General features: G+C 48.6%; 1 protein-coding gene and 1 non-coding gene across 3 annotated transcripts in view; both read left to right on the forward strand.

Moving 5' to 3' along the window:
* Positions 1 to 25,326, forward strand: part of CPNE2 (copine 2) — a 209,703-nt gene that overhangs the window by 178,116 nt on the left and 6,261 nt on the right. The gene's annotated exons all lie outside the window — the stretch shown is intronic.
* LOC132243644 (small nucleolar RNA SNORA57) lies at positions 4,695 to 4,834 on the forward strand. Its single transcript, XR_009455371.1, has one exon. It is a non-coding gene; the product is annotated as a small nucleolar RNA SNORA57 (small nucleolar RNA).

Raw genomic sequence — 25,326 nt, forward strand, 5'->3', positions numbered from 1 at the left:
GGACATTTCTTGGGCTATGCATGTGATCCCAGTTGAAATTCCATGTAGGGGTGAAAATTGCATTGCCATTTGTTTCTGGTCCTTGATGTCCAGAACATAGAAAATCTGTCCCACTTTACGGTGACCTTAGAAAATGGATGCTCCCAGATATAGGCCTTTTGTTGAAGTTCCTCTTCCCCACTCTAAGAATAAGACATTTCTAACAGGAGGATGTGTGGTCTGTATCCAGCAGATGGAAAAGCATTGTTTGTCACCAACATCCTGGGGTCTGCTCCATGGTACACGCTTTCTCTTTTCTTTTAAGACTGGAACCCCTAATGTCTTTCTTGGTAACTCCACCAAGACGGTGGAGTGAAGGAGGAATGGAGTTGAAAAGGTAGTTCTATTAGTTGGTCTTCAGGACTCCAATATCCTTTCCTGTCTGCCTCACTGCTTCTCCATCTTGCTCTGAATCCCAAGTGTAAAGATTTGTGTATCTGAATCTTTTGCTTCTGAATTTCCCTCTCCCTCTCTCTTATTGGCCTTACAACTGGGTACTTTTAATTTATTAACTGTACAATATTTTCATACCATGGACTTCAAATATGCCCTGTACTGCTTGCAGTTTTGCATTACTTATTCCTGGAAAGCATCTTAAGAGATAGGCTACATGGGGGGCAAGGAGAAAGGGATTTGGTGGTAGGGGTCTGCTACAGACCCCAACATCAAGGGGAAGAAAGAGATTTGGGACTCCTGAGGCAACTCTCGGAGACCATAAAAGCTAAAGAGGTGGTAGTCATGGGGGACCTAAACTACCCGGATATCTGCTGGGAGACACAGACAGCAAAGTCCCACCGTTCACGCAGGTTTCTAACCTGTGTTCAGGACCTCCACCTGACGCAGGAGGTGCATGGTCCCACTAGGGGGAATGCCATACTGGATCTGGTATTGGCAACGGAAGATGACATGGTAGCGGACCTCCAGATTGGTAGCCATCTGGGGGACAGTGATCACCTAATAATAGAATACACCATAAGACGTCGAGTGGGTAAGGTAACTAGTAGGGTGAAAGTGCTAGACTTTAGGAAAGCTGATTTCAATGAACTCAGGTGATTAGTCAAGGACGCACTGCAGAGTAGGAGATTTGAAGAAATGGAAGCCCAAGAAGGGTGGCTGTGCCTTAAGGAAACGATCCTTCGGGCACAAAGCAAGACGATCCCCGAGCAAGGCAAAAGAGAAAAAGGGGCCAGGAGGCTTCCCTGGCTGACCAGAGAAATCCAGGGCAGCCTGAGGGCCAAAAGGGGAGCACATAAAAAGTGGAAACAGGGAGAGATCACCAAAGATGAATATACCTCCTCTGCTCGTGCTTGCAGGGAGGCAGTTAGACAGGCCAAAGCTACCATGGAGCTGAGGATGGCAACCCAAGTAAAAGACAACAAGAAATTGTTTTTTAGATATATAGGGAGTAAAAGGAAAGCCCAGGGAGGAATAGGACCCCTGCTAAATGGGCAGAAGCAATTGGTGACAGACAGGGGGAACAAGGCTGAACTCCTCAATGAGTTCTTTGCCTCAGTGTTCCTAAGTGAGGGGCACGACAAGTCTCTCACTGGGGTTGTAGAAAGGCAGCAGCAAGGCGCCAGACTTCCATACATAGATCCTGAGACGGTGCAGTCACTTGGAAGAACTGGATGCCTTTAAGTCGGCAGGCCCGGATGAGCTCCATCCGAGGGTGCTGAAGGCACTGGCCGACATCATTGCAGAGCCACTGGCGGGAATATTTGAACACTCGTGGTGCACAGGCCAAGTCCCGGAGGACTGGAAAAGGGCCAACGTGGTCCCCATTTTCAAAACGGGGAGGCAGGAGGACCCGGGCAACTATAGGCCAGTAGTCTCACCTCCATCCTTGGCAAAGTCTTTGAAAAAATTATCAAGGCTCACATTTGTGAGAGCCCGGCAGGACAAATTATGCTGAGGGGAAACCAGCACGGGTTCGTGGCAGGCAGATCGTGCCTGACCAATCTAGTTTCTTTTTATGACTAGGTTACGAAACGCCTGGACACAGGAGGAGGGGTGGATGTCGAATACTTAGACTTCAGGAAGGCCTTCGATACGGTATCCCACCCCATACTGGTGAACAAGCTAAGAGGCTGTGACTTGGATGACTACACAGTCCGGTGGGTGGCGAATTGGCTGGAGGGTCGCACCCAGAGAGTCGTGGTGGATGGGTCGGTTTCGACCTGGAAGGGTGTGGGCAGTGGGGTCCTGCAGGGTTCGGTCCTTGGACTGATACTTTTTAATGTCTTCATCAGTGACTTGGATGAGGGAGTGAAATGTACTCTGTCCAAGTTTGCAGATGACACAAAGCTATGGGGAGATGTAGACATGTCGGAGGGCAGGGAACAGCTGCAAGCAGATCTGGACAGGTTGGACAAGTGGGCAGAAAACAACAGAATGCAGTTCAACAAGGAGAAATGCAAAGTGCTGTACCTAGGGAGGAAAAATGTCCAGCACACCTACAGCCTAGGGAATGACCTGCTGGGTAGCACGGAAGTGGAAAGGGATCTTGGAGTCCTAGTGGACTCCAAGATGAACATGAGTCGGTAGTTTGACGAAGCCATCAAAAAAGCCAATAGCACTTTATCGTGCATCAGTAGATGCATGACAAATAGGTCCAAGGAGGTGATACTTCCCCTCTATCGGGCGCTGGTCAGACCGCAGTTGGAGTACTGCGTGCAATTCTGGGTGCCGCAATTCAAGAGGGATGTGGATAACCTGGAGAGGGTCCAGAGAAGGGCCACTCGTATGGTTAAGGGCCTGCAGTCCAAGCCCTATGAGGAGAGACTAGAGAAACTGGACCTTTTCAGCCTTCGCAAGAGAAGGTTGAGAGGCGACCTTGTGGCCGCCTATAAGTTCATCACAGGGGCACAGAAGGGAATTGGTGAGTATTTATTCACCAAGGCACCCCTGGGGGTTACAAGAAATAATGGCCACAAGCTAGCAGAGAGCAGATTTAGATTGGACATTAGGAAGAACTTCTTCACAGTTCGAGTGGCCAGGGTCTGGAACGGGCTCCCAAGGGAGGTGGTGCTCTCCCCTACCTTGGGGGTCTTCAAGAGGAGGTTAGATAAGCATCTAGCTGGGGTCATCTAGACCCAGCATTCTTTCCTGCTTATGCAGGGGGTCGGACTCGATGATCTATTGAGGTCCCTTCCGATCCTAACATCTATGAATCTATATGCTTTGCAAGAATGACATTCTCCAGAGTGAAACCTGCATGTCTCTACCTGGGACTACCTGTATTTATGGACATGCTGTTCCACAACTCAGCGTTGTCTCCATCTTATAAACTCTCCAATACTATCAGCTTCTTCCTCTTCAATGTTAACTCATTGTATAGCTAACAGTTACCTGCAAACAAATGCTTTTGGTCAGACCTGTGGCCTCTGTTCCTAATTTTGCAGATTTCTCATTATTTACACTGATTTTTGTGGGCCACAGTTCACTTTGGATTCCAAAGAAGATAGTTTTGCTCTGGTCAGTGTGATTCATGATGATTCAGATCTTTTCAATATCAATCTTAAGAATGGATGATAAAAAAGAATGAATAAATAATGTCATTTGTAGACATTTTTATACAGATTTCTCATTAAAATTACACATGCTTTTCACAGGTTTCTGAAAACAGAACCTGCTGGTTTTTCTATGGATTACTTTTTTTTCCTCATGGACTAATACCACTATCTGGCTCTGGCACACAGACAAGTTAAGTTGGTTGCGTGGACATAGTACATGTGATGCATGACACTTCTTTATTTGCAGTGACACTATTCTGGCCTTTATACCCCTGGAGGGGAAGCTCTTCTTCCATCATGCAAAGGTTAAGTCCCTGTACTGAAGGCCACCTGAGCCAGCCAAGCCTGGATACGGATTACCATGATAAAAAGGAGGTTCCAGTGGGCTTCCATTTTTTCTGAAAACAGAAGAATAAACCTGTGCCCATTCTTCTGCATCTATGAAGTTAGATACATTTGCTCCATAGTCTACTGAGTAGGTATCCCCTTTGACTGCTTTTGAGGAGAGTAATAGGGAGCTCCTGCCCTCTTTGGGGTGCAAGGAAAATAGTCCACAAGTCTTTCAGTATCCCATATAAGAGAAAAGCTTTTGGAGTTATGTTTAAAAATATCACCCTCACCAGCTCAACACAGTGTGCCTCTGTGCTCCCATGGAGGTGGCCTACATATCCATCTTGATGGCTGTTGGGTAAAGTTCTGGGGTTGTTTATTCCTCAGGGCAATAAAACCATGCGAGATCCCTGCCAGAGTGAGTACCTGTGCTCCTCAAAGAAATATGTATTGTACTGGGGGAAAAAAAACAATTCGAATGTGTGTGAATTTGTGGGGGCTAGGAGGCAGGCAGGAGTCTCACACTTGGGGCCTTATCCTGTTCCAGACAAAAGACTTTACACTGTGAGTTAGCTCCTGCCAAAAAGCATCTCTAGTGTATAGTGTCATAGAAAGAAAAAGGTGAGTATGGAAATAACTCTTTTACTTGGTGCCCTCCCAGGGTCAGGTGCAGTAACAGTGAAGGTTTGTAGTACACAGAGGATTCTGATCTGATATAAGATAGATTTTGTCTACACCAGCCACTAAATAAAGCACTAGTGTTTCTCATTCTGGTCTCCATCCATCACTCAGTACAGTGGGTCTGGCCTTACCCCTCCAGTTCTTGGCACGCATGCAGTAGCTCGTTCCTTCTGTGTGTGATGTATGGAGGAAAAGGAAATGCAAGATCCAGTGTTGTGTTCAGTACCTGCAGCTCCCATCTGCTGGTTCTATTCTCATTCACTGGGACATGTGTTTCCCAGATGGTACAGGAGAGTAACAAGGGGTGTCTGGGGCAGTTGGGACATTTGTCATGGCAGAGAACTTAGTATTCAGTGGGAGGAAGGGAAAATGTCAGTATGACTGGGAACATGATTGGCTTAGTATTCAAACTCCAAAATGACGGGTGCCATTATATATCATGTGGAAGGGATGTTGGAGCAAGGAGAAGGAGGTCATTTACCATTTTTCAAGGCAAGTGGTCTCTGAGGGCCTGTGTATGTAACATTTAATGCGCATGTGATTTTTATATTGGTTTTGTATACTAGAATATGAAATAGACAGATGCCCAGTTATCCTGGGTTAGCAGCTGCAGTAGGCACTATAATAACATCTTATCATTAGGTGACATGAAAGCAGGTAATATCCCTTTTGCATTCATAGTTTCATAGTTTGTAGGGTTGGAAGGGACCTGAACAGATCATCAAGTCCGACCCCCTGCCATGGCAGGAAAGAGTACTGGGGTCAAACGACCCCAGCAAGGTGTTCATCCAGCCTCCTCTTAAAGACTCCCAGGGTAGGAGCCAGCACCACTTCCCTTGGAAGTTGGTTCCAGATCCTAGCTGCCCTGACAGTGAAGTAACGCCTGCTGATGTCTAGTCTGAACCTACCCTCTGCCAGCTTGTGATCATTATTTCTAGTCACTCCTGGTAGTGCTCGGGGGAACAGGGACTCCCCCAGTGCCTGCTGGTCCCCCCCTTCTCCCCCCGACCAGTTTGTAAACGGCCACTAGATCCCCCCTCAGCCTTCTCTTGTGGAGACTGAACAGGTTCAGGTCCCATAGCCTCTCCTCGTAGGGCCTGCCCTGCTGACCCCTGATCATGCAGGTGGCCCTCCTCTGGCCCCTCTCGATGCTGTCCACATTCCTCCTGAAGTGCAGCACCCAGAACTGGACACAGTACTCCAACTGCAGCCTGACCAGTGTCGCACAGAGGGGGAGGATCACCTCCTTGGACCTGCTTGTGATGCATCTGTGGCTGCATGACAAGGTGCAGTTGGCCTTCCTAACTGCGTCCCCACACTGTCAGCCCATGTTCATTTTGGCATCAGTAATGACTCCAAGATCCTTTTCTGCCTCTGCACTGACAAGAAGGGAATTCCCCAGCCTGTAGGTATGCTGCTCGTTCCCCAGCCTGTACGTATGCTGCATTGATCAAATGGCTACACTAGGATAAGTGTGGACACACTATTCTACATCAATGTAACTTAAATTGCTATAGTTTTACTGCTGTTTTTTTTTTTCCTGGGGTAACTTGATACTGCATTCTAGTAAGTTACATTGTTGCAACCTTGTGTCCACTCTTTTACACTAGTAAAACTCTTTTATATTAGTGCTGTGCAAAATTTTGCCAGCTGTTTTGTTTCGATATGCACAGGGTGTCAAAGGCCTGCAACAAGGCAGTAGCCCTTGACTTCAGGAGGGCCGATTTCAATGAGTTAAGGAGATTAATCGGTGAGGCACTGAGGTCCCAGAGGGCAGGGGAGTTGGGCGTCCAAGTTGAGTGGTCGTTCCTTAAGGAGACGATCATCCGAGCCCAAAAGGTAATGGTCCCAACACAAATCAAAGGGGATAAGAGTGCTCAAAAGCCCCCATGGCTCACCAAAGGCATTCAGGAATGTCTGAAAGCTAAAAAGGAGGCATACACCTGGTGGAAGGGAGGGGCTATCGCCAAAGAGGATTATACCGCTGTTGCTCTAGACTGTAGGAGGGCTGTTAGGAAGGCAAAGGAAGAGACAGAACTAGGACTAGTGACCAGGATCAAAGATAACAAGAAGTCCTTTTTTAAATATACAGGGAGTAAAAAGAAGGCACTGGGTAATGTGGGGCCCCAGCAGGACACACTTGGAAATCTGGTGGTTGCACCAGATGATAAAGCTGACCTCTCTAACAAATTCTTTGCGTCCATTTTTCTGAGCAGGGACCGGGACATCCCCCCCACCGGGATTCCGGACAGACTCAGGAGAGGCACTGCCAGGCCTAGGGTCAGAGAGGACCTAGTTAGGGAACTTCTGGTGGGGCTGAATGTGTTTAAATCAGCAGGTCCAGATGATCTCCACCCCAGGATGCTGAGGGAATTGGCAGGGGTCATTGTGGGACTCATGGCACAGCTTTACGAGCACTCATGGTGCTCTGGCCAGGTGCCAGAGGACTGAAAAAGGACCAATGTCCCCATTTTCAAAAAAGGGGAGGAAGCAGGATCAAGATAATTATAGGCCCGTTAGTCTTACCTCGGTCCTGGGAAAGCTCTTTGAGAAAATTATCCAGGAGTACATCTGCAAGGGACCATCGGGGAGATTATGCTTAGGGGCAACCAACGTGGGTTCATTAGGCGCAGGTCCTGTCAGACCAACCTGGTTGCCTTTTACGACCAGGTCACAAAATCCTTGGAGGCAGGTGTTGCGGTGGACGTAGTCTTTCTGGACTTTAGGAAGGCCTTTGACACTTTCTCTCACTCCATTCTCATTAAAAGACTAGGCGACTGTGGCGTTGATGCCTACACAGTCAGATGGGTCGCCAGTTGGCTAGAGGGCTGCACCCAGAGGGTGTTGGTGGATGGGTCATTTTTGACCTGGAGGGACGTGGGCAGTAGGGTTCCCCAGGGCTCAGTCCTCAGGCCCACACTGTTCAACATCTTCATCAGCGACTTGGACAAGGGGGTGAAAAGCACCTTGTTCAAATTCGTGGATGACACTAAGATGTGGGGAGAGGTGGGCATGATAGAAGGGAGGGAAAGGCTACAACTAGATATGGACAGGTTACAGGGGTGGGTGGATGAGAATAGGATGGGTTTCAATACTGACAAGTGCAGGGTACTGCACCTAAGGAGAAAGAACCAGCAGCATACCTACTGGCTGGGGAACTCTCTTCTCATCAGCACAGAGGCAGAAAAGGATCTTGGAGTCATTATTGATTCCAAGATGAACATGGGCCACCAATGTGAGGACATGGTCAGTAAGGCTACCCACACCTTGTCATGCATCCACAGATGCATCACAAGCAGGTCCAAGGAGGTGATCCTCCCCCTCTGTGCGACATAGGTCAGGCCGCAGTTAGAGTACTGCATCCAGTTCTGGGTGCTGCACTTCAGGAGGGATGTGGCCAGCATTGAAAGGGTCCAGAGGAGAGCCACTTGCATGGTCAAGGGGCAGCAGGGCAGGCCCTACGAAGAGAGGCTATGAGACCTGAACCTGTTCAGCCTCCATGAGAGAAGGCTGAGAGGGGTTCTCGTGGCCGTCTATAAACTTACCAGGGGGGACCTGTGGGGAATGGGAGAGTCCCTGTTCTCCCAAGCACTACCAGGAGTAACTAGGAATAACAGCGACAAGTTGATTGAGAGTAGGTTTAGGCTAGACATCAGGAGGCACTACTTTACAGTCAGGGCGGCTAGGATCTGGAACCAACTTCCAAGGGAAGTGGTGTTCACTTCTACCCTGAGGGTCTTCAAAAGGAGGCTAGATAATCACCTAGCTGGGGTTGTTTGGCTCCAGCATTCTTACCTGCCCATGGCAGGGGGTCGGACTTGATGATCTGCTCAGGTCCCTTCCGACCCTACCAGCTATGAAACTGTTTTGGCTCATTTCGAGCTCAAAACAGTTAAATTGAAACAAAACGAAGGGCTTCAAAACGGCCTCAAAACAAAACAACGGCAGTTGAAACATTTTGAAAGTTTTGAAATACTTTGAATTTCAAAGCTGAAGCTGGGCTTGCCAGCAGGGAAACAGAAAGTAAGGAGAGGGAGGGGGAAGAGGAGGGAAGAAGGGGGAAGGACTGCTGTCATATCGACTGTGTAGCTGGCCAGTGACCATGATCTTTCCCTAAGGTCCCTTCCAATCTCAGTGCTCTGGGTGGGGGGGATGGAAAAACAGCATAAAAGGCAGCATTGTTTGAACTAGCTTGCTTTCTGCCTTGGGGTCTGACAGTTATTGAGCCATCTTCCAGCAGCTCAGGTGCATTAAACAACAAAGGTTACTACTACCATTGATTTGATTTCCCACTTGCTAGCCTAGCAAGTGGGATTCCACAATACCTTTTGCTTTCTTCCTAGACCTTTTTATTTTATTATTATATTCATTGATTAATTATTTTCAATTTCATAATTATATTGGAAATTACACTGTACAATTTATATAGAAAAGCAGATGCATTTATTTATTTTTATAAAAACAAGACGCTATGAAATGCACCATGAAGCGTGGTGGAAAAGCAGCTGGCAAGCCTTCAGGGAGGGGAGGAAGAGGAGATAGAGGGAGAGGTGCAAGTTCCTGCCCCCCCCCCCCCCCAAACTGAGATGCAGCCTCTTTCCTACAACTAGCAGGGATGAGGCTTCAAGGAGCAGAAAGGAGAAGGGATCAGTGCCACTGCCAAGTGCCTGAGTCTGCATCCCTTCCAAGAGCACCAGCCATAATCCCCCCCACCACCACCATGACAACAAGCACCGGTATCAGCATGACAGTCTCTTTCACTCCCATTTCACCTCCCATGCTGAGCCTTCCAGTGCCAGAGAAGGAGCTGGAGCTGGATCTGGATCTGAGTGCCCTAGCAAAGGAAATTCTGGAGAAGGAGGGGGAATCAGCCGAGTTTAAGTTCCACACCCCTCAAATTTACTCTAGAGCCAGGTCTCCTTCCCTAGGAGGCATTTCAGAGGAGGCTGAGGTAAAGGTTGCAGAGGCAAGTGGCTCAGCTGACTCTGCTCCACCTGTTGCTGTGCCTCTGGCTGCTGAGGAGGGGTAAATTGCAGCATCCACACATGCATCTGCACCCCAGAAGTGAGTGGGCAGTGTGGTCTGGGATCATTTTGAGGTGGCAGATAATCCTACATACGCTATCTGCCTGCCCTGCCAAGCCAAAACCAGCTGGGGCAAAGGAACAAAACACATGAGCACCACAAGGATGCTGATGCATCTCCACAGGCACCATCCCCTTGCCCTTGCTTCTCCTCAGCCTGGCACCAGTGGGAGCATGCCTCTCACTCCAAAGCCCCCGCACCCCCAAAGCAGAGGCAGGCCACCCTAGAACAGTGGGAGAAAGGTGGACAGAAAGGGGGAGCGAGTTGCAAGGGCGAGCGAGATCACCCAGAGCATTGGAGAGATGCTTGCTGTCGATGGCCAGCCCTTCTCCTTAGTTGAGCGGCCAGGGTTCAGGTGGCTTATGATGCTCGTGGCCTCATCCTACTAAGCACCTCCATGCACCACCTTCAGCAGGACAGAGGTGCCCTCCCTGTATGAGGCATGCAGGGAGTACTTGAGGGAGGAGCTGCACAAGGGAGAGCTACAGGTGGCCTCAGGCTTCACCTCGGACATCTGGAGCAGCCAGGGTGGAGATCACGCCTACCTCTCCCTAACAGGGCACTGGTGCAACCAGTCAGGCCGTCGGTAGGCTCTCCTTGAAGCTGAGGTGCTGGATGAGTCCCACACAGCAACAGGATCATGGGGGCCATGAACCGCTTGGTGCAGGGGTGGCTCGTTGGGCAGTGCAAGCTCACCCATGGGTTCATGGTCACTGTCAATGGGGCCAATATGGTCAAAGCAGTTCATGATGCCAACTTTTTTGGCATCCACTGTGTGGCACACAAGTTCCACCTCATTGTCAGGGATGCCTTGGAGGGGGACAGGGCTGCCAGTGACAGCACCAGCACCATCAGCAAGCTCATTTCCAAACGCAGGAAGGTGACAGGCTACTTCCACCAGAGCATCAAGGGGGGGCAAGATGCTGCAGGATAAACAAGCAGAGCTGAACATCCCACAACACAAAATCATGCAAGATGTGGAGACGTGGTGGAACTCTGCATACCTGATGAATGAGAGGCTGATGAAGCAACAGAAGGCCATCCAGGAGTTGACCTTGCCCGGGGAGATTGGGATCAGTGGCCCCGTTAACAGAGCTGAGTGGGATACCATCTCCTATATCTTGATGGTCCTCAAGCCCTTCCTCAAGGCCACCGAGACAGCGCTGGCAATGCCCTCCTTAGCTAGGTGATCCCTATAGTTAGGGAACTTCAGAGTCAAATGGAGAACTTACAGGGGATTGATGTTCTGGCTGGGTCAAGCCACTGTCACCAGACGTGCAGGCACTAGTAAGGCGGCTGAAGGAGGGCATCAGGAAATGGCTTGATCCCTTGTGTTCAAGTACAGTCCATGTGCTGGCTGCTGTGTGTGACCCGAGGGTGAAGGGCAGCATCTACAGTGCCCAAACCCTGGATCAGTGGACGGAGGTGCTGGTGAAGAGTCAGGGAGTTAGAATGGCAGAGGTAGGGGGATGTGGAAAAGGGGGGATCCACTGTCCTATGCTAGTACTCCATCCACCAGCCAGTTTCCTCCTCCACCACAGATGCTGCCAATGTGGTCCAAGGGCATGGCTTCCATGAGTTCCATGGTCCAGAGGTACCAGACCCCACCATCAGGCAGGTAGCACTCGCGCCTTGGTGACTGCCTATCTCACCGAGGATGTGGAGCTGCTGCTGTGTGACCCCTTGGCCTACTGAGCAAGCTGCAGCCAGATGTGTCTGGATTTGGCAACAGTTGCTTGGGAACACCTGTCCTATCCACCGATCAGTGTTCCGAGCGAGAACACCACCTGTTTGGATCCTGTGTTGGTGGAGCAGCTGGTGTTCCTCAAGGTGAACCTCCCGCTGCTGGAGCTCCCCAAGCTCCAGGTCCAATGGAGTGAGCGCCACCCTCCTCACTCCATCTGCACCTATTTCCTTTTTCATGTTTTTAAAACTATTTAATACCCTGCTGTCAGAGCTGGAGGGGGCACCCATTGCATCACGAGCTAGCAGAGGAAGAACATGTCCATGCTGAGCTTCCATGCCAGGACAAACTTGGAGGTATGAGCTGGGGCTATGGGGAGGGAGGAGGCCCCAGGTTCTGGGCATGACCACTAAAACTGCACTCTGCCAGGGTCAGGGAGGCCTGATGGGGCTGCTGGTAGTGTGGCAGCCCCAGGAAATGCCAGAACTGAAGATCCCCTTGGTGAAAGGTGGGTAGGAGGCACCATAACCTCCAGCCACCACACGCACACGCACAGTCCTGGCTGGGGAAATCCAAGCCCCATCACATCTTTGACAGGCCTGAGGGCTGCTGGTTGCAGTGGAGTTGAGGCTCCAGGTGAGCTCAGCTTAACCACCTGGGATGCCAGCTTTTGGGTTGAAAAAACCCTTCATCAGTCTGGGGAAGCACCTGCAGTTGGTGTGTGTACTGTTCCTGGATGGAAAGAATAGTAAAGAAGCCCGAGGCTGGCATGCAATGCAGACAAGAAAACCAGTTAGTGAAAATGGAAAGGAGGCATCAGGCGGTGAGGAGAATGTAGCAGCGCAGGTAGAAGTGGAGAGGTACCTGGGAAATCAGATGTCCGGCAGGTTGTAGTGTGTCAGAATTCCAATGTCTATATTGAGTCCATCAGTTTCTGTACCTAAGAGGTTGGTGATGTGCAGTTCATAGGCTTATCTGTGAAAAGTGGTTTATAAATTCCCTTTAAGGATCAGGCCTGAGGGATTAGAGGCAGGTAGTGTTCTGTTGTTGTCTTTGATAGATTTTCGGTGTGTGCTCATTCTGGTGCACAGTTGTTGCTTGGTGTCTCCACGTATTTTCTATCAGAGCACTTGGTGCCCTGATGGAGATATGTATTGTGAAGATATCTCCATACTGGAGTTATTGCTTGCAGGTTTTGCATGTCTAGTCATGGCATTGCCTGGATCCATTTGGTGTGTTTTGGGCTGTAGGAAGTTGGCTTCTGGTGATGAGGTTAGCAAGGTTCAGTGCTTGTTTGAATTTACAAACCGCTTTTCACAGACAAGCATATGACCTGCACTTCATCAACCTCCTAGGTACAGAAAGTCATGGACTCAGTATAGATAGTGTAATTCTGACACACTGCAACCTGCTGGACATCAGACTCCCCAGGTACCTCTCCACTTTTACCTGTTAGCTGCTACATCCCTCAACCCGCCCCCCCAACCCCAGCCTGTCCCTCACTCCCTGACTCCTCCATTTCCATTTTCACTGATTGGCTTTCCTGCCTGCATTGCATGCCAGCCTCTGGCTTCTTTACTATTCCTTCCATCCAGGAACAGCACACAGACACACGCCAACTGCAGGTGCTTCCTCAGCCTGACAAAGGGTTTTTCAACCCGAAAGCTTGCTAAGATATATTTCTCTAACTATTCATTTGGTCTGCTAAAAGATACTAGATTAGATTGACCTTGTCTGCCTGTACCATGTCCTTAGACCAACATCCCTAGCACCTGACCAGAAGGACGCAGGGCCATGGGCACATATAAGCCCCAGGGCTGGAGCTGGCAGGAAGAGTTCCAGCAGCTGCTGGAGAAGAAGCTCCTGCAGAAAAGGAAAGAAAGGCTCTGTCACAGTTTGGCTGCCTGAGATGCTGCTCATGCTACTGTGCTAGTGCTCACTGTTATTTTATTACCTGTTGTCATTTAAGGTGGTTGACTGGTTGATGCTGTAGGGGAGGAGGAGACCTCATTGGGGCACACTGCCATGTCATGTAGAGGCCCCAGCCCCAGTGAGGGTGCGCCTTAACACACACACTGTCACCCAGGTCACAAGTTTTGCTTGTCAGCAGCCTGAGGTGCAGTTTCCCAGAAACCCCTGTACCTGTCTCCTTGAAACTTGGCAAGCTTCATGGCCTCAGAAGGGCCTACCAGCCCTGCAAGTTCCATCTGAATCAGGCAAAAAATGACAAAATTATAAGCAGTTTCATGCTTCCCCATTATAGCCTTGAAACAGTGTCGAAACAGTGAAACGGTTTGATTAAATGAAACAGAACAGTGATTTCAAAACTAAATGAAACTCGAAATGAAACACTGTCCCATTGAAGCGGCAAAACAGAAGTTGAAGTGAAACGATGCTGTTTTGAAGAGCCTTAATAAGTATCTTGCATATCTAGGTCCTAAAATTTTGTTTTGGGAAAGGAAGGGCTGCTCCTGACTTAATGAGAGCAGGGTCTGATGGATCCTAAGAATATTCATATAAAATATTATTAGGTTGTGCAGTTAGTGCAAGATGATGAAGCCTGTCCTACCCACAAAGGCAAAAGGCATATTGTCCCAGGCACTCCAACAGGACTACTGAAATGTCTCCTGTTACCAGGGTTGCATATATACAGGCCATAGTCTTTTATCAGAATTCGAAAGTGCACAGACCCTTATGCTGATGTGGGGGAGGACTTGATTTTGGGAGTTGGACATAGGCTCTAATATGTGACCCTCTAAGAGTAGAAGCAAATTCACAGCCAGGATAATGGGTATTTAATACCAGCAAGTGATTTTGTTTTAGCTTTTATATAGTAGTATAGATGTGTCATGGAGCATCAATCCACAGAGTCTAGTAGACAACTATTGACAGTGACCAGTACCTGGTGCTCCAGAAGGTAGTGAAAATAATCCATCTGGCAATGTTGGGTGCATAAGGGAAGTTTCTTCCCACTCTCTGGAAAGCAGCAAGGAACAGCATTTATGTGCATTCCTTTGAATAAAAACCAGGAAACTGGTGATGAAGAGATAAGAACATTTTCAGTCCAACAAGGACTTACCTCAGCATTCTTACTGAAATCTTCCCATATAAATGGCTCTACCATGTGCTCTCTTCTCTCTCTCTCTCTCAATGTTTCTTTGTCAAAATGCTGTACTGTAACTCTCAAAATTTCAAAGATCATCTTATCAGCTATCATCTCTAATTTCACTGAGCCTTTGAAATCTCTCTTGATAAACACTAGATGAGTTGTGTTCCCTCCTCTTCTCCTGGATGTGCTTTAGTCCTTTTCTCTGATCCCATTGTGAATTTCACAGAAAGAAGAAACAAAGGGAAGTGAATTTGCATTGAGGCATATTCTGCACTAACTTCTGATTGAGGAATAATGTGACCCTTTCCTCGTGGTGTAATGGGGGGGGGGGGGGGGGGGGCGGCACCTAGCAGAGACTGGCTGAAGCCCTTAGGACACAAGATTTAATAACATTTCCAACTTCTTTATTGTCCCTAAATTCTGATACTTCTAGAAAGTCTAGATATCTGTATCTAGGTCCCTCGGATATCTTTCTGTTTTCTCCACCTGTAGACTTTAGTGTGTGTAGAAAAACCCAAATGTGCAATTCCTGTTCACTTGATGTCCCTTCGCCTCCTCCCCTTGTCTATCAGGTAGAAGGGTGAACCATATGAATTGATGGAACCTTTCACTGAAGGGTAGAATAAGCCAGGCTTTCCTTGCTGCCAGACTGCCCTATGGGAAATGTTTCAGGGTTAGTTGGTAGCTCTCTGAATCTCTCTGACATTGCAGCCAATCCCAAGCACTTACAAATCATGATCCTAAATATCCCACTTATGTGGCAGTATTGTAATACATAGAAGCATGTTAGACTCTTTGGCTTTGACTGATGAAAGTGTCCTTTTACAGGAATAGATTAGAAAATGCCTAAATCCTATTAAAAGTGTGCATAAGTACACCTACTGTTGCTTTGAAATACAGTGGCTTTCTCTGGAGAGCACATGTATTCAAGTAAAAATGTACTTGGTATTTTGGACCTGTTTTATTTTTTATGGACAGTCCAAAGCAAGGGTGGATCAAAGGAGGGAAAACACTTAGTGAATGAACATGTTAAGAAATGAGGCATTCTGTGGGCTTCATATACAAGAAAAGGGGGTAGATAGAGCTCTCTATTCTGATGTTACTAGGAACTTTTAACTGGCTGCCTCATGAAGAGGAATGGGAAGGGAAGAGAGAAAGAAATGGAGAGTGGAGATGCTCTTACATACTCATTGCTGCTTATTTTTCCAGTCTGTGTGGGATGTGCTCTGCATATAAATTGAGCCATTTAGTTCCCTTGCAATGAGGGAGGATTGCAATTGGCCTTTTCAGTTGCATCAGTGTTACATTAAACTGAATTTATCTCTGTCTGTCTGTCTTCTCTCCTTTCCACCTATTTCTCCTCTGCATCCAGGATTCCATCTTTATTAAGGCACAGTGAATGGCACTACTCTGGATTTATTGCTGTGTTAATAGGAACAAAGTGGAGTCTATAGCCGCACGTAGGCAGAGGAAGGCTAGGGCTAATGGGGATAAGCCCCACCAAACACGGCTCAAGTCCCATCACTGCCATGTCCCATTGCCACAGCGCCGTGCCCAGCACCCCCACCATGTGCTTTTCTGTTGCATAGAGCAGCAGTGCATGCTGGCCCCTCTACAGCCATGCAGGAAGGAGGGGTGGGGATCAAGCGGTGCGCTCTGCACCATGCCTTGCACTGCCCCCAGTCCCCCCAAATAATATTTTCTCCCGATGTGTATGTGGCTGTGTCCAGATGAGCAAGCACATGCCTGTTTGAGACACTGCAAGAGGCATGCTGGGAATGAAAAAATGTTCCCCATGCTGCATATTTTCAGCATGGGCTCTAATTTTGATACTGAGAAATCCTAGTATAAAACAAACAAACAAACATACTGGGAAAAAGCGGCATAGGGCACACTCCTGGAATGTGCCCTGAGGCAACTGGAGGCTGGGTCCTCCAAAGAGACACTCTGGCACCTGGTCAGAGGGTCTCTATGCCTGCCCCTGCTGCTCCAGCACTCTGCCTCAATGTGCTGGGAGCAAATAGGAGTGGGGCAAGTCTGCAGCAGTGTCTCGGACCCAGGTAAGTAGGGACACAGGGGTGGGTGGGTCTGTGTGTGGGGGGTGGAGGGACTGTGGGGGTGGGGGGACTGCTTCTACCTGTGCTGCTGGAAGCCACAGCTGACAGCAGGAGCTGACTTGATTCTGTCTGAGGGTGTGCGGGTCGGGCCGGGCCAGCGCCATGTGCAGCCACCGGTCTGAGGCAGCCCTGTGCCACCGGGGGTCTCAGCCAGGAGTGGGCACAAGCACCCCCAATGGCCAGGCAGGAGGGGGGGGGGGGGGGCTGTGCCACTGTATGGGGTGGGGGGGTCTGTGGGCTGTGTTGTGGGAGGCAGGCAGAGGACGAACCCCTTCCGAACTGTTCCCCCTGCAGTCCCCCCACAGCCACAAACTCCCCCACAATCCACCCACAACCCCACCCCCAAATCACCCCCACAAACCTCCCACACCATCCCAAACCCCTGCACAAGCTCCACACTGCCCCCACAAACCTCAGCCCCACAAACCCTACACCCATCCCATGTCCTGGTGCTGGGAGGGAGCTAGTGTGGGGCAGGCAGGGCCTTCAGGTCAGGAGTGAGGGGCACTGGGGGGGACTGTGGGTTAGGAGTGAGGGGCAAGGGCAGAGTAGGGAACCAGCATATCACTGCTGCTCAGCACCCCACATCCTGGTGAGCAAAGTGGGCAGGGGTAGCTCTGATTTTTCTATGATGGAGAAACCAAAAGCAAACGCCGAAGCGTATAGATATTTAGAATTAATTTTATTATGACGATAGTGGCACTGGCAGGCTTCCAAATTACTTTAAACTTGTAAATATATCAATAAAACATTGCTGAACTGATCTCTCTCTATATAGTGGTGTTTCATTTTAATTGTGGAAGAACACGGATTTTGAGTATTTTAATGAGAGAATTTTGTTTTTTTTATCAGAGAATTTGCAATTTTTAAGCAAGGAACACTGGGATCTCTGCTGGTGGTGGGATCTGAGCAGAAGAGCCTGCCCAGGGCCAGCACTGGGGACCCAGCTGGAGGGCAGATGAGGTGCATGACTTCTTGGTCATTTGAGGCCAAGAGGACACGCTTTGACAGTTTGAAGTGGGCCGCTGCAAAAACCACATCTGGGTGATAACTGCCCAAATGACAGAGCAGGGACACCAGAAGACATGACAGCAGTGCTGTCTGAAGGCCAACTGTGCAGCCATGGCCCACTGGCAGCTGCCCAGAGGTGCAGGCAGCTCTGCTGCAGTGCCTGTACCAGAGCCCAGGCAGACCTGTGGTCCCCGTCTGGGTCTGGCCAGTGCGCAGCCATGGGCCGCAGGTCCGAGGGGGCAGATGCTGTTGCAGGTGGCAGCAGGTCACAGCCAGGCACCAGCCCCTACTGGGTTCAGGGGCCACTCTAGGTTAGAGCTGCTTCAGCAGTCCAGCTGGCACAAGGGGCTAGTGTCCATAGATACCAACTGACTGGGCCTCAGAAGCTCCTGAGGGCAAGTAGCCTTGAGCTGCTCACCGGGCCAACTGCTGGGGCCTGCACTGGTGCTGGCCCCAGGCTCTAGCTCCCCCTGGCTGAAGATCCAGGAGGAACTGGGCAGGGTCAGTTTGCCCCAAGTGTCACAATTTGCCCCACACCACTTGCATGTTCAGGCATGTGTGCTAAGGAACAGATCTCTGGCATAAATTTGTGCTGCTGCTATTTGAGCTGCTGCAAGCACCCATGCCTGCATGTGTGGACGCATCCTATGTCCACAACGCTGGTGGGGAGGGAGTTGGAATCTAATGGGAGCTGTTCAGCCTTGCATTGCAGCATATGGTAAACTCTAGGTCTCGATCCCCATACCTTAATAAACTTTTCCAAGCTGTGTTTTAGCTTGTGGTATGGCAGCAGCTAAGCCTCCTGAGTGCATCCCACATATGTTGTCACTCCAGCGAGGACTTCTCATTGCAGCCCGCTCCACTTCATCAGGATACTTCTCTCTCACTGAACGGCTTTAAGCCCTGTGTTTTAAAGGAAAAAGGTATGAACAGAGGCTTATACAACCAGGGTGTGAACAGGAGACTGTACAGGGCCAGGAACCTATTTATTTCTGCATTTTAAATCCAAGAGTGACCATTACTAGCTACTTCAAAAGAACATGTAAGAATTCTTCAGTAGATGGGAGTTGCTCTGTCCTTTAGAGGAAATTTCATCCTAGACCCCGTTAGTTTGGGGTTAGCTTACTCCACTGGTTCTCAACATTTTTAGGCTTGAAACACCCTTTGTTTCACTTGAAGCACCCCTGGGAAAATGTAACATCTTTGTTTTTTTTGCCTACATTAAAATAGTAGAGCAGTTCTGTTGCAAATACCTCAAAGACCACAAGTCTGATTGTTTTAGCACTGTTGTTGGCTACAAAGGACCAACTCTCAGGATCATCTTAAATTCTAATTTATTAGATGGGATGTGAAGTTACAATAACATTATAAATGTGAACCTTTGGGGGTTATGATGGGTACTGGTCACCTTAGCGCGCGCACACGTACACGCACACGCATGCATACACACTCACACCCTCACTCATTCAAACCCATGTAGTATATGTAGTATATATATATATATAGTAGCTGCTGTAGTGATTGTGAGACCACTGGTGTTAGTATATCTACCTATCCAGGGATGGCCAGTCCAGGTTTCCTCCAAGGTGGTGGTGTCTCCAGAAGGGGGTTGCTGGCTGGTCCTTCTGGTTGGGCAGGTTAGGTGCTGATCAGGTTGAAGATGAAGAGGGTTCCCTTCCAAAGTATCTGTGGTTAAGCCATGACCTTGGTATTGCAGTTTCAGATGTTCTCTTCCTGTTAAACTCTTGTCAGCAGTGAGTTTGCCACTGGTCAGTGCCTTTCTTAAAGAAGGGCAGGACCAGTGGGAGCCATTTCAAATCAGAAACTGAATGGTCATATATTCACCCAACAAATATTGCTGTCAGCAGAAAGATTTTAAGTAGTGATAAGCCCCAGTTCCCCCACACTCTCTCCAAAGCTCCCCTGAGTTCAGATTGGAAGCTGGAGTGGGAGGAGGGGGAGAATTGTTCTGAGCCCAAGTCCTGTCTGTGTGGAGCTGTTTGTTGGGATTGTTCTGTGAGTAGGACTGTCTAGAAAGCTTTAGGATTTTTTTGTATTTTTTCCAGTTTTTCATAGTTAAGGAGGCTGACCTATTTTATCCAACCAACAGTAGCCAATAGTGCAGTGGTCAGGGCTGTGATATGGGAGACCCAGGTTCAAGGCCTATATTTGCCTGATTTAACCTGAAGCAGATCCCAAATGAATATTTTAATCATCAGCCCACTGAGTAGTCATCCTCGATCTTTAAATATGGGTAACCCCATTTTTGAACTCATGGCCTGATTTCCAAGTGTGAAGCTGACTTCTGCCACTGGATTATAATAGGGCTGGGAGCATCATTCATAAATAGTGTGCCCCCGACTTTGTGAACCAGTGCTGTTGAGTTGATCTTTCAGTTGCTTCTCCTGGAGCTACTCTGCTTTGAATCAATAATTCAACCTTCAGTGACCCTGAGAGACTGATACTGTAGCCTTAGGGTGAGGGTATTTGCTTGGAATACCAGAGATCACACAACAATCAGCCCTTTTCACACCAGTTTAGGATCTAAAAGGAGAGTGAGCAAAATCATCTGTGAGCAGAGCATGTCCTTTTGAAAAGTGCATTTTCATTATGGGAGTGTTTGAATCAGCGCGTTATAATCTGTATAGGGCATATGGTGTTTTGCATGGAATTAAATCTTTTGATATTAACTACACTTTATTAACAAGCACGTAAGAAATATCAGCTGTAAGATGCATCAGCTTGATTCACAAAGGCACCAGGCTCTGAATAGGACAGCTGGTGCTGTGGTGATTAGGATGACCACTAAGCGTTAAATGTTGATTTTCCCAATGTCCTTCTTTTTTCCCTCAGATGTTTGTTTCTTTATTATCTTGTGTTATGGTCATGGAGAAGAGAGAGGCCTTAGTTATAAATAGTGGGGGGGAGGGGGGGGTGCTCCTCTAATGATACTGCTAGTCACAGGCAGCAGTCTGCTAGCAGGACTGCTAGTCCCCTCTGGGTACTGTGCTTCTAGAGCAATGCTTCCCAACCTTTCTATACTTAAGGCATCTCTCAGAAAATGCCAGCTCCTTAGCTTTTCCTCGTTCTTTGACTATGGAATAATAATAGAGCAATCCTTCTGTTCCCAAAAACTCAGAAAGACCACAGCACGTCAGAATGTGTTGGACACTATGAATTCCTATTTGGTTTATCTTGTGAATTGTGTGTGGATATTCACATGGTATCAAACTGGTATCAAGTGGAGTGCCTCAGGGGACTGTCCTGGGGCTGGTTTTGTTCAATATCTTCATCAGTGACCTGGAAGATGGCATAGAGTGCACCTTCAGCAAGTTTACAGATGAAACCAAGTTGAGGGAAGTAGTAAATATGCTGGAGGATAAATCTAGGATTCAGAGACACCTAGGCAAATTGGAGGATTGGACCAAAAGAAATCTCACGAGGCTCAATAAGGACAAGCGCAAAGTCCTGCACTTAGGACAGAACTCCCATGCACTGGTACTGGCTGGGGACTGGTTGGGTAAGCAGCAGCTCTGCAGAAAAGGACCTGGGGGTTACAGTGGACAGTAAGCTGAATATGAGCCAACAGTGTGTCCTTGTTGCCAAGAAGGCGACCAGAAGTCCTAGTGGACTCCAAGATGAACATGAGCCGGCAGTGTGACGAAGCCATCAGAAAAGCCAATGGCACTTTATCGTGCATCAGCAGATGCATGACGAATAGGTCCAAGGAGGTGATACTTCCCCTCTATCGGGTGCTGGTCAGACCGCAGTTGGAGTACTGCGTGCAATTCTGGGCGCCACACTTCAAAAAGGATGCGGATAACCTGGAGAGGGTCCAGAGAAGGGCAACTCGTATGGTCAAGGGCCTGCAGACCAAGCCCTACGAGGAGAGACTAGAGAAACTGGACCTTTTCAGCCTCCGCAAGAGAAGGTTGAGAGGCGACCTTGTGGCCGCCTATAAGTTCATTACGGGGGCACAGAAGGGAATTGGTGAGGATTTATTCACCAAGGCGCCCCCGGGGGGTTACAAGAAACAATGGCCACAAGCTAGCAGACAGCAGATTTAGATTGGACATTAGGAAGAACTTCTTCACAGTTCGAGTGGCCAAGGTCTGGAACGGGCTCCCAAGGGAGGTGGTGTTCTCCCCTACCCTGGGGGTCTTCAAGAGGAGGTTTGATGAGTATCTAGCTGGGGTCATCTAGACCCAGCACTCTTTCCTGCTTATGCAGGGGGTCGGACTCGATGATCTATTGAGGTCCCTTCCAACCCTAACATCTATGAATCTAACATCTATGAATCTAGGATACTGGGCTTCATTAGTAGGAGTGCTGCCATCAGATCAAGGGAAGTGATTATTCCCTTCTATTCAGCATTGGTTAGGCCACATCTGAAGTACTGTGTACAGGTTTGGGCCCCCCACTACAGAAAGGATGTGGACTAATGGGAGAGAGTCTAGTGGAGGGCAAGAAAAATGGTTTGGGGGCTGAAGTGCTTGACTTCTGAGGAGAGGCCAATGGAACTGGGCTTATTTAACCTGGAGAAGAGAAGGCTGAATGAGGACTTAATAGCAGCCTTCAACTACCTGAACTGTGGTTCTAAAGAGGACAGAGTTAGACTGTTCTCAGTGGTGGCAAATGACAGAACAAGGAGCAATTGTCCAAACTTGTGGCAATGTAACATTAGGTTAGATATTAGGAAGAATTTTCTCACTAGGAGGGTAGTTAAACACTGAAACAGGTTACCCAGAGAATCTCCATCCTTGGAGGTTTTTAAGACCCAGCTAGACAAATCCCTGGCTGGGATCATCTAGTTGGGGCTGGTCCTGCTTTGAGCAAGGGGTTGGACTAGGTGACTTCCTGAGGTCTGTTCCAACCCTAATTTTCTATGATTCTGTTACTCTAACAATGCTAAGGCTGGCAGATATCATGGCAATCCAGAGTACTATGGCACCCTGGCTGGGAACCACTGTTCTAGAGGGGCTTTCATAGCTGTGTCGCCTAGTGTCATGCAGCAAGATTTTCTTCAGGCATTGCCTCATCCAGGCCCAGTCCTAGCCTGGATTAAATAACTATAGAAAGGCATGCTAACTCTATTCCAAGATCTGCATGTACTTTCTTTGTATGGTTCTGAGGGGCATTATGCAGCTATGACCTTAGCAAATTACCTCCAAAAATCACAGCACTTGCTTCTTCCCTGCCCAGGAGCTATGGTAAAGGTGTAGAATTGAAGAGAGAAGCTATTGGCACTGATAGAGGCCTGATCAGCTTGGAATGCAGCAACCCTTTCAAGGGTATATGTTGCTTCCTCAGCCCGACAAAGGGTATGTATACCCGAAAGCTTGCAAAGAAGAATTTTTCCAACTATCTGAGTTGGTCTAATAAAATATATCAGATTTACCCAAAGAACTTGGCAACCCTTTCAATAACAGACCATCAAGAGCACTTCATCCTATTGATCTGTTCAAGCTGCTGGGGAAGGCTGATTGCTAGATGTTGGAGCTGTAGCACCATCTGTTTGTTGATACTCTGCTCTCCTTGCCATAAAACCTGGAGGCTAACCTCTGTTAGCTTTTTCCCAGTGCCTGTAAACAAGCACTTTCATGCAAATTGGTTGAGTCAAATGTAGTCCTCACAGGAGAAGTGGTTCTGGAGAGAAGAGAGAAAAGAGAAAGAAAAAAACCCAAAATGGTTTGAATCGGATCAGGAGACCAATTAAAAGCTCCAAATCAAACTGGAAGCCTCCAAATTGATTCAGAAAAGATTCAGCCGATTCAGAGATTCGACCATAGACTAAACAGGCAGCAGTCCTCACCAGGCTGGACACAGGTGGGCAGAGTGGGGAGAGAAAGGGTGTGGGGGAGGGAGGGATTGGGGCTGGGGCTGGGATAAGCTTCCCAGCTGGGTCAGGGGACACAGGACTCAAGGAGGTGGGTGGGAGGGTGCGAGATGCAGGATGCGGGCATGGTAGCACTCAGAGCAGGGGCTATGCTCTGCTGCTGCTTGCCTAGCCAGGGCAGGGGGGAGGGGGACGGGAAGCAGGAGCAGCCCGCTCCAGGCAGAAGAGGGCAAGTGGCAGCAGGGCATAGCCCCCACTCCCAGTGCTGCTGTGCCCACATCCTGTGCCCCCCTGCCCCAGCTGGGCAAGTAGCAACAGAGCACAGCCCCTGCTTCTGGCGCAGATGTGGGTGCGGCAACGCTGGGAGCAGGGGCTATGCCCTGCTGCTGCTTGTACCCTTCCGCCGCCACCCCCCCCCCTTTGCTGCAAGTGCTGCCACGCCTGCATCCCACACCCGCTGCCCCAGCTGGGCAGCTTGTCCCAGTCTCAGCCCCAGCCCCAACCCCAATCCCTCCTTCCCCCATGCCCCTTCCCTTCCCCCTCCCCCAACCCAAACAGACTTACCAGCTGGAGACAGCTGTGTCCAGCGTGGTGGGGACTGCTGCCTGTTTAATTTATGGTCAAATCTCCAAAGCGGTGCCATATCTTCGGATCCAATTCGGCTGAATTGAATTGGGACAGTGATTCAAATCTGAATCGAATCACTGTCCCTCTGAATCGGCCGAATCCGAAGTGAATACTTGCCATTTCGCACAGGCCTATTGCACACCCCTTATATACTTATAGGCTGTCACCAAGTCACCCCTGAGCCTACGCTTCTCTAGGATGAAGGGTGCCATGTCTCTCTGCCTCTCCTCATAAGGCCTTTCTGAGCACTGTACTTCTTTACCACCTGGAGAGAGACAGCTCCACCTGCCTGAGACCTGCTCTAGAATATCTAAAGGCAAAAATTTACAAGAGAAAGACACAGAGAAGTAAGCCCTTCATGCAGCATTCTTCTGTCCCTTCACTTTGTTTCCAAACTTTCTGAGTCTGCATATAACAGCTCTGATGCTTTGAAAATATGCCTGTGCAAAATGATTAGCTGTGTATGTGCCTAGATACAGATGCAAGTGAATCCCACAAAAAAGAGCAGGCCTCATTGGTACAGGTTGGGTGGGCTCACTTGAAAATTTGACTCAAAAAGATCCTCAGTCCTAGGAATTAAAAAAAAAAAAAGAAAAAGAAAAGAAAAGATAAAAACCAGGATGGTTGGAATTTTTCAGACTGAAAGGTGCAAGAGAAGAGATGGTGTGCTCCCTTTACGGGCCCAATACTTTACAAGTTAGTCTGTATGACCAGACATCACTGAGTTGGGATATCGATAGGAGGGCTAGGGACAGAAATTGCACATAAACCAGCATAAGTGATTGAAACTGGTTCAAATCTGTAACACAACAGAAGTTCAGTGCACATAAACTGCTTTTAAAATAGCCAAAACTGGTTTAAGATAAACCTAAATGGATGTAGTATCAGAGACTTAACTGATTTAGGTTAAATAGTTTATTGAACTTCTGCCCCAGATCCCCTCCAGATTCAAGTTAACTCACAGACCCCCAGCATCCCAGGATGCATTGCACCTCCCCTACAACCCTGCCCTCGCAGGGTGTGCAGGCTAGCTTTGGCCCAAGCTGTCTGCTCAAGCTGTTTGCTCCAAGCAGGGAGGCATCTTCTAGTGCCCTCCAGCTTCCAGCCTGAGCCACTGCAGGCATGTGGCTGCATTTCCAGAATCGAGTGAATGTCTATTCACTTGCTTATCAGTTCAGTCTACACAGCTTAGACTAACCTGCAAAGATTGAATCAATTCAACCTCAGCTTTTTGACTGTCTGTACTGAAGCAAGGTGGCTGAGTTGAGTTATTTCACTAAATGGTGGGATGGGCAT

The sequence above is a fragment of the Alligator mississippiensis genome, chromosome 10, assembly GCF_030867095.1.
Source record: "Alligator mississippiensis isolate rAllMis1 chromosome 10, rAllMis1, whole genome shotgun sequence".
Taxonomy (NCBI): domain Eukaryota; kingdom Metazoa; phylum Chordata; order Crocodylia; family Alligatoridae; genus Alligator; species Alligator mississippiensis.